The sequence below is a fragment of the Blennius ocellaris genome (genome assembly GCF_963422515.1).
Source record: "Blennius ocellaris genome assembly, chromosome: 5".
Taxonomy (NCBI): Eukaryota; Metazoa; Chordata; class Actinopteri; order Blenniiformes; family Blenniidae; genus Blennius; species Blennius ocellaris.
In genome coordinates, this window is record NC_137654.1 from 7,991,795 (window position 1) to 8,001,275 (window position 9,481).

Consider the following 9,481-nt stretch of genomic DNA (forward strand, 5'->3'; position numbering starts at 1 on the left):
CTGGACCGCACACTCGGCCCATTCAGCGCGTCAGACTGTGTGTAATCGCTGCCGCCGCCGCGCGTCCTGCCAAGTGTTTGTTTGAACTGGAGGGTCTCTCGGTGTGTTTTGCTGCAACAGATGTAGAAACTCATCCCGGCGTGCCAGGAAGAATGAAGGCCGCTCAGTAACAAGACTCACTCAGGGTGATGAGGCCGGCTCGCTGTACTTTTGTCTAACTTCAACTCGTTAACATCCCTTTGCATATCGAGGGAGATCGTCGGGACCCAAAACCCTCCAGCTGAGTGTTAATGGAGGCTTGCGGGCTTGTTAGCTCGGGAGTGAAGTAACCACTTGTTTTCTTCTGGGATGTGGCTCTCGGGGAACTCTGATTAAAAGTAGCACAGAGCAGCCTTGCTGCCTCTCCTCCTCGCTGCCAGCCCTCAAGCAGAGCTTTGAAAGCTTTGTCTCGACCGCCAATCTGGCTCCATTAGCAGCTGCGAGCAGCAAACAGACTCTTATTTCACTTCATCACATGAAAAAACTGTGTGTGTGTGTGGGGGGGGGCCTTTGAAACCTTTTTCACGGGCCAGAAGTCGAATGAAAAAGCATCAGTTGTGACCAGAAACAGGCCTGCAAAACCCCGGCCAAAGCGCAGTGGCTGTCAGCCGGCTGAAGAGGCTACAGGCAGCCATTAGACGTGTTTGAACGGAGCTTTACGACAAATGAAGGTAAACTGAGACCAGAATGAGCAATGTGTTGCGTTCCAGGGGAGCGTCGAGCTTTCTGGTTGAATTCAGTAGATTAACACTTGCCCATGTGCTCAATGTTCAACTGACGTCAACAAAAGTCACGCATCGATCTGTGGTTAAGAGCGCAGTGGTTACTAGACGTATTGGAAATCATGCAACGCTTGCATTCCCTCTGTTTCGAAAAAGGAGAAAATGTCATCACGGGATGAGAAGAAAACAACAACATGTGAGCAAGACTTGTTGGTTAAAGGCGGGATTCACTTTGAGCGTAGCTTAAAAATCTGCCAGAAAAAAAGACAGATTTGCAGATTCTCTGTTATGCAAACGGTCTGAGATCATCAGAAATTACACAACTATCATCTTGCAGCACTGTAGCTTCAAGCTAGACTGTCCTTTAGCGCTACAGTCTGTTGTAGCTACTACTGACTGTGGCTACGAGCTACGAGCTACGAGCTAAAGATTGTACCTACAATCTCTTAATATAATGAGCATTAACTGCAAATGGCGAGGGTGGCTGTTTGAAAACATGAACGTTAAAGAGTCCAGGGGAGAAAAGGCTTTTTTTTTTTTTAAAGCTATGTTTACTCCTGAACATCTCCTAAAAAGTGAGCATTTTCAGAGCGTAATTGTAGTTTGTTTTTTGTTTTTTTTTCTTCCTTAAAACAAAGAAAAGACTTCTGAGTTGATTGTTGGTGACATTGTTGAAAGTTTGCTTATTTAAACAGAATCAAGTTATGTTTTTGCCTGAGCTGCTGCTTTAGATTCTAGTCTTTTTTGTAAACAACCTCTGAGCAGGTGAAACCTCATTCCAGCGGCTAACAAAGAGAAAAGACATTTCCAATTGGCACATTTAACTCAAGACGACCACAGGTCCACTCCGATTCATTCAGACTCGGTAGAATCGAAGTCGAAAACCCTCCACTCACCCTCAGCCTGAGATCAATTAAACTTACATCATCTAAGACGGTTCCCAGTTACATAAGATGCGGCGGCCATGTTGGTTACGGTTGGTCTGACATGAGTTACACAGAGAGAATGTTGATGTCTGGGAAATACTGTGACTTCAACTGAACATGTATTAAAGTTGCTCACAATATAGTAAGTTACAGTAACTGGATCAGCGCTTAAAATACTCTATAAGATGGTAGAGACTTGGTGGATGTGGAAAAGTATCTTTGGGTGAGATCTTTAACCCCAAATGTCTCCCATTGGAGGTGGAACAATTCACATGAGTGCACGGAGAAAAACATAATCTGAGGAGAAGTAAATCTGACTCAATTGAATCTGTGTGTTTCGTTCGGTATTTCAAATGACCAAATACTAGATTACCCATAAGCCATCAGCAGTCCGAAGCACCAGATAGAATAAAGATATATAAAGATAGAATTAAATTAACTTTACTAGGATTCTGTTTTTCTTATAAGAAAAAGAAAATAGTTTAAACAAACAAACAAACAAAACCAATCTGGCCTGAGCAACACCAATAAATTATCCAAATTGTCCCTGTTTTGGAAGTAGATCTGGTAAAATATTTTTCATCAGTGTATGTGAATGTGTTTATGAAGGAGAATGTTGGAAACAGGTAATCTGTGAACATGTAGGAAAAGATCTTTACACTTTGGCTACAAAAAGATCAGAACTTGATTCATTCAATAATGTGACAGTGTCTCAACCTGTGACTCTGAAAGGACATTATGAGCACTTATACTAGATTACTGTTATTACTTCAATATCCACCAGTTAGGTCAGTAAGGTTATTTTTGATGTGTCGTTTCTTAAAAAGAGATCATATTATACAGCTTTTCAAAGCTTTCACTTGGGTGTTCGTTGGGCCAAAAATGTTGTATACAAACTTTATTGCCCCAAATCCAGCTTTTCCTTGATTTTCCTTCCATTAGAATATCGGATCATAGGAGCCGCATTCAGAATCTGCTGTGTCTGTGTGAACTGGACTGGCTCCGCCCACACATGCCCATCTATGGGAAGAGGAGGAAGTACTTCCTCTCGTGGTGCCATGTGCCAGAACAGAGCTGCCTGATTGTGGGAGGAGTCAAAGGCAGGGTCTAACTTGATTGTGATTGGCTGAACCCCCCATGACACTATATAGGGTTTGATTTCTGATTGGCTGGTTGGAGCAACACACTTTTTAAAAACTTAAACAAGCCGGGGCATCATTCACAGGTATGGGGACGCATAGAACTGTTAGAAAACCATTAGAAAGTACATTTTGCATAATATGACTCCTCCCCCCCCTTAAAGATTGTGAACCTTTTCAACCTTACCAGTATTAAAGTGAGCTGAAGTTACTTCAGTTGGTTAAAAAACAAATTCGAAGATTCTACTCTGTTTCAGTAAATCTGCTTAAACAACTACACACTTATATTCACAACAAGGGGCAATTTAGGATCACCAGTTAACCTCACATACATGTTGTGGGACTGTAGGAGGAAATCAGAGTACAGAATCCTTGCTGATATTAAGTAAAACAAGCATAGGTATTGCTGATATCGATCCCATATCAGGCAAAACCAAAGGAGGTTTTGGTGATACCACTCCAATACCAATCAGGTACCAAGTTTAAACAACACAGGTACCGATAACGATCCCATACCAGATAAAACCAAATTAGGTATTGCCTATAACGATCCCATACCAAACGAAACCAATAGAGGCATCGATAAAACAAAACCAACAGAGGTATCAACACCAATCTGATACCAAGTAGAATCAACAGAAGTTTTGTTCATAACAATTCAATGTCAAGTAAAACCAATACAGGCATCGCCCATGCCGATCTGATACCAAGTGAAACAAACGCAGGCAATGCAGATACTGATCTGATATCAATACTTAACCAAGAATGGCTGGCATAAATTGAAAACCTAAGAAATTCCTGCTGAGTGGAAAAATACATACAAGAAACATCAAATCAAGAAAACGAAAACTTGTATGGCCTCAGGTTGTGAGGAAGCTGGAAAAGGTGCGGTTGGTCTGCCACCAGATGAACGGAAGCAACAACACACTGTGACATGATTCAACTTTTGATAGATGTGTGTTTTGTGTTGTACAGGAACAGCTCTCAAGAGTGGAACGGTCACCTTGTGGCATCTTAGTGTGAAACCTGAAGGAATATTTGAGAAATGTTTTTGAAAATCAAACTATTCTTAATGCAGGTGGAGTCAATGACAACATTGATCTTTTCACACAACAACAGACACTCAAAGAGTTCCGTTGGGTTTTGAAAGCGTCAGTGCTTTCATATTGATTCACACGTCACTAGTGTTCTGCACCGTTTGCCTCACGCTGTGTGTGATCTGCACAGGATATACTTCTGTGTATTGGTCCTGTTTGTTGATACTAATCCATTAGATAAATCTGATTCACATTTTCATATTTTAATGGTTGCAAGCCACACGTGCTATTGCTTAAAGAAGGTCTTGGCTTGACTTTCGTTCATAATGAAATCATTCCTTTAAGGAACTGACAACTCTGCCACCCGGTGGACATATTCAGCCAAGTGCACATATAGTATTGGTTTGAACGGCACAAAAAGATTTGCTGTTGAGTGTTTGATTGTGAAATAAGATCATAGATTTTCCTGTTTGATTGTTTTTACATATATAGGTTAAACAAATCATTTCAGGAATGTGAACAGCCATAACAATAAGACCTGCTGATTATTCTCATGCGCATCAGAAAATAACCTAATTTGATCTTTTTTTTTCAGAATGTCAAAAAAGACATGCAAACTACATTAAGTGCAGTTATACACATATAATTTGTTGAATAATTATGAGTATTATTATAAAATTATTATAAAGGGGGCATTTAATCTAAGAGTAGATTTCATTCTCTTCTTAGAATATATCAAAAATCATCTGTATTGAATGCTGTTTCCTGAAGAATTGGCACTGAAATGCTCATTAAAGCTTCAAGAGAAACCCTTGTGCAGATCCCCCCCCTCTTGCTGCATTGAATGCAAAAGCCTTTTCATTCTGAAGCATGTGTAAAAAATTAACAACTGAACAACTTCTGGAGCTTAACTTGTCTTCTGCAGGCAACCGGACAGGCCTGTTCTCGCTACACAAGTGCAACAATGAGTCTTTCAATAGATACCAAACCACTTTGAGTACAAAATGTGAACAAGCTGCCCAATATATTCCAGCCACCGACATGTGCCAGAATAAAGAGGTGGCCACTGTTGTTCGGTGGTCATAATGTTATGGCTGACTGGTGTAGCGGGAGCAGACTCTGAGTTGTGCAACACATTTCTAACAAGGTGTTTACGGTGGTGTTTTACAACACGTGATATAGAGATCATTGTGAGTCTCTCCACACGTTTCTGCGTCGGTCCGAGTGTGTCCGGTTTCTGCGTTTCCTCGCCGGGTGCTTTGAGTCGTCCACGCCTGGACGGCTGTTTGCTATAAAACAGCCCCTCTCCCGGGATATCTGCTTTCTCCTTTACACAGGAATGCACAGAAATTGAGACCTTGCACAGACTTCAGGGGTAGGGCATCTTAGACAGAGAGAGAGAGAGAGAGAGAGAGAGAGAGAGACACACACACACACACACACACACACACACACACACACACACACACACACACACACACACACACACACACACACACACACACACACACACACACACACACACACGCAAAGAGCGCCACACGAATCCAAAATGTCTCTGAGAGACAGAGCTATAAACGCTACCACATGCTACCAATCCTGCAGTGTGTGTGTATGTGTGTGTGTGTGTGTGTGTGTGTGTGTGTGTGTGTGTGTGTGCGTGTGTGTGTGTGTGTGTGTGTGTGTGTGTGTGTGTGTGTGTTTGTGCTCATTTATCTGAGAAAGAAAGCAACAGTGAAATAAGGGCTTGACTGTTTTATTACCCGGCCCTGACGGCTACGAGTTCTCGGAGTGATTGGGCTGCGCTTGGCAGAGAGCGGCGAGGCTCTCCTCTGCTTGCAGCCTCGTTTAACTCACACTCTCAAGATGATACTGATTACAATGCACAATAGCTCTGTGGGTGAATTATGTAAGCGGGCCGGTCCGAAAAATGTGTTTTCCAGAAACTGTCATCTTTGTCCAACGCTTCTTGGTCCGTGCTGCAGTTTCTTCTGTGGTCGTGCTATTCTCTGCCCTCCTGTGTGTGTGTGTGTGTGTGTGTGTGTGTGTGTGTGTGTGTGTGTGTGTGTGTGTGTGTGTGTGTGTGTGTGTGTGTGTGTGTGTGTGTGTGTGTGTGTGTGTGTGTGTGTGTGTGTGTGTGTGTGTGTGTGTGTGTGTGTGTGTTTGTGCGTGCGTGCGTGCACCTCCGTATGTTTTCTCTGGTTAATTTCCCCAACTGTGATATGAATGTCAGGACATTTCCAAGAGAAACCATTCATTGTGGTAAAGCGATCTCGGCATCATGCTCCAGAACCACAATAAGATGAGAAAATCACATCCAGCACAGTATTGTGTGTGTGTGTGTGTGTGTGTGTGTGTGTGTGTGTGTGTGTGTGTGTGTGTGTGTGTGTGTGTGTGTGTGTGTGTGTGTGTGTGTGTGTGTGTGTGTGTGTGTGTGTGTGTGAGGGAGGGCATATACAGCAGAATCACACAGTCTCCTTTATGTGAATGGCCTTACTATACAGTAATCTGGAGGACGGGGGCGGTTCATATGTGTTTTTTGATTGTAGCGACCATCCATTGCTGTGTTTGACACTTAAACTACCCTCCACTAAATATTACAGTGGTGGAGTGACTGTGGCTGATAAATAGTTTTTTAATGCCTTAATTGCAGGTTTCTCACCACAGATTCTCCCTTCCAGCATTTCACAAGTAAGACGGATGTATTCCTTTCAAGTGGCACTAATTACAACATATGGCAGCAACTTTGTCATATTCAAGGTTTAGTATGGAAGGCCTGACCACTGCCACTCTGAATAGACTCCCTTCAGCCACGTCTGTCCATGCTGCACTAATATCCTTAAAGGTCCCATATTAGGCACGTTTCACTTTCTAATGGTTTTCTAACATCGCCTGTGTTTGAGGCCTCCGGCGTCCTGAAAGTCACTCACTTGCTCCACCTTTTAGCAAAAGTGTGCTCATACAGGTGAATTAGAGATTTTTCCCTTCATGATGTTATGCGGGGAAATAACCACTCCCTCTGGTGGTGGAGCTCTGCCTTGCTGATACACTTAATAAGTTCAGTTTAATGCGAAAAACTGTAACAGTTATGCATACAGTTAGCAGGAGCTAGCATTGGCGATACTTTGTAGTAACTGTAGCGACACCTATGACCAAACTAAGAAATATTTAAAGACCCACCATATTTTTAAATCACCATCTTCAGGAGCCTCCTTCTGGGTCACATTCTGGTTCAAACTGGATGAACGACATTCTTTATACAAGTCACAGTGATAAATCCATGGTAACATTTGTGCCAGCGTTGTGTGACTTAACTGGTTTCCCTGTTAAATGGGGACCGACGTCCTTTAGCGTCCATAGTAATAACAGCGTGTATCAAAATAAGACTATAGAACGGTACAACACTTGAACATTTTACTGTAAATGCTGTTAAATGTCGTTCCTCAGGACAGCCACAGATTTGTGTTGGGTTTTTTTACAACTGTTATTAGCAGCAACAAGGAACGTCAAAGGGTCACCACAACACACAACAAGGAAACCACTTGATCTGAAACACAGAGCAGCTCTTCTCCCGAGATCGTCCTGGAGTAGACGTGGACAGACACAGACACAGAGACAGTCTGTTCTCAGTAGAGGGACTTTTAGACTGGAGTTGATGAAATACATTTTAAATACAATATTGTTGTTGGACAAATTACGCCAATGTGAAATAGTTTAAAAAAATTTTTATTTGATCAGACCTTTAAATTCTGCTAAATAAATTTGCTCATCATGATACAGCAATGATGAGATGTATGATCTTCACATTCATTTAAAAAAAAAAACAACAACCATGTCATTCATCGGTCTTTCTGAACTCTTTCCCAGAATTCCCAGAAACATATTTGAGAAAGGTTGTATAAACAGTGCTGAGCCTGTCTTAATGCAGCACCATATCCCAGTAATTTGACAGAAGCCTCATCATAACTGATTCTAATATAGAGAAAATCTCTCACATTTCACAATGTTCCTCTTTTATGTTGCATAAGTTGCAAAAAACAAACAAGTTATAATTCCCTTAGTGCTGATTAGATGCTTTTAATAGGTTTTCCACTGATATGATCAATAAAATAAATTGTTGTGTTTAGAATAACTTCTACATACTTCATTTATTAACAGGTTTAGCCTCAATGTACTTCTTATAATCATCCATTCTTACTTCTTGAAAAGAAACCATGATATTGGGAAAAGGCGTCTTCCTGATCACAAGAGTTTTTCTACATTTGCAGCTCTCTGGCGCCTCTCACAGGAAGCCCTGCACAGAATTCAGAAAACATTATCACAGATTCAATAAAATGAGTTGTTTATGGGCTTCATGTTGAAAACATATTTTTTTCCACACAGATTAATAATGATGAGTAGTGGCATGTGGCTTCAAGTGTTCGTAATTTGACACCAGGCTCATCGCCTGTATATTGCTGTGCCTGAAGCACAGTCAAGGTAGATATGCTTCATGTTATGTCACTTATTTCATGTTGCAAACTTCAAGAGAAACACAGATTTATGCTGCAAAAACAGACTTATTGTATCTCGACACAAAGGTCTCAGCAGGTTTCCAAACTGTCCTCTGATACTAACTGCCAAATGTCTATTATAGTGTTTTCCTGTGTTACTGTGTTACAGCAGTTTCCTTGATTTGTTATTATTCTAATTTTGGCTTATGGGAAAATGGCTTTTTTTTCACAATGGATGTGTCTCCTAGGTGTGAAATGTCTGTACGGGAGACCTAATTCAAATATGGCGGCCCAGAGGCAATCCAATTCAATTCCATTTTATTTCCATAGCACTAAATACAACACAGTTATTTCAAGGTGAAGACCCAGCAGGAGTAAGCAGAGGAGACGGTGGAATGGGGGAAAAAAATCCCTTTTAGCAAGACGAAACCTGCAGAACCAAAACCAGAGGTGGAGATTTTCTGCTAAATCCTGGACGACTTCATAAACATCTTACGTGCAGTCAATTCCATCCATTTAGTTTTTTCTGAAATAATCTCTTCTGCTCAATGGTCACAGAAAACAGTCCACTCAGCTCTTTGTCTTCAAATCTTTGTGATTCTGTCATTGAACATCGACAGCTCCCACGCTGAGCACCAATCTGATTAGTAGAGTAGGTTGTCTTCAAACAAGTCGAAGTGAATAGATTTTTTTTTTTTACTTATTGCTTTTCTAAGTCATATTCTTCACTTGAAAGCTTCATAATCTCCCTCACAGGCTTTTGAACTCTTTGAATTGTGACGGATAAGTGGTTCCTCCTGATTGAGGACTGTTCTTCAATCCAGTCAGATGTGACTGAGTGGTCTGAGGTCGCCACAATAAAAGCCACTTATACTTAAAAAGAACGCAATCGGCAATCCTCCGACGACACGTTTGTCCCTGATATTAACTTTTTTTTAACCAACTAATTCAACGTGAGGTATGAAAAGATGAGTAAATCTTCTCCAGACCAGACAAAACCGAATGTCAAACAGGTGAACTTGTCACATCCATATAATTAAAGATGACAATGCTTAAGGCGGTTCTGATGAGTATTTCTTAACAATAATATGTAACAGCATAATAACCACAGGCACATACTTCTAC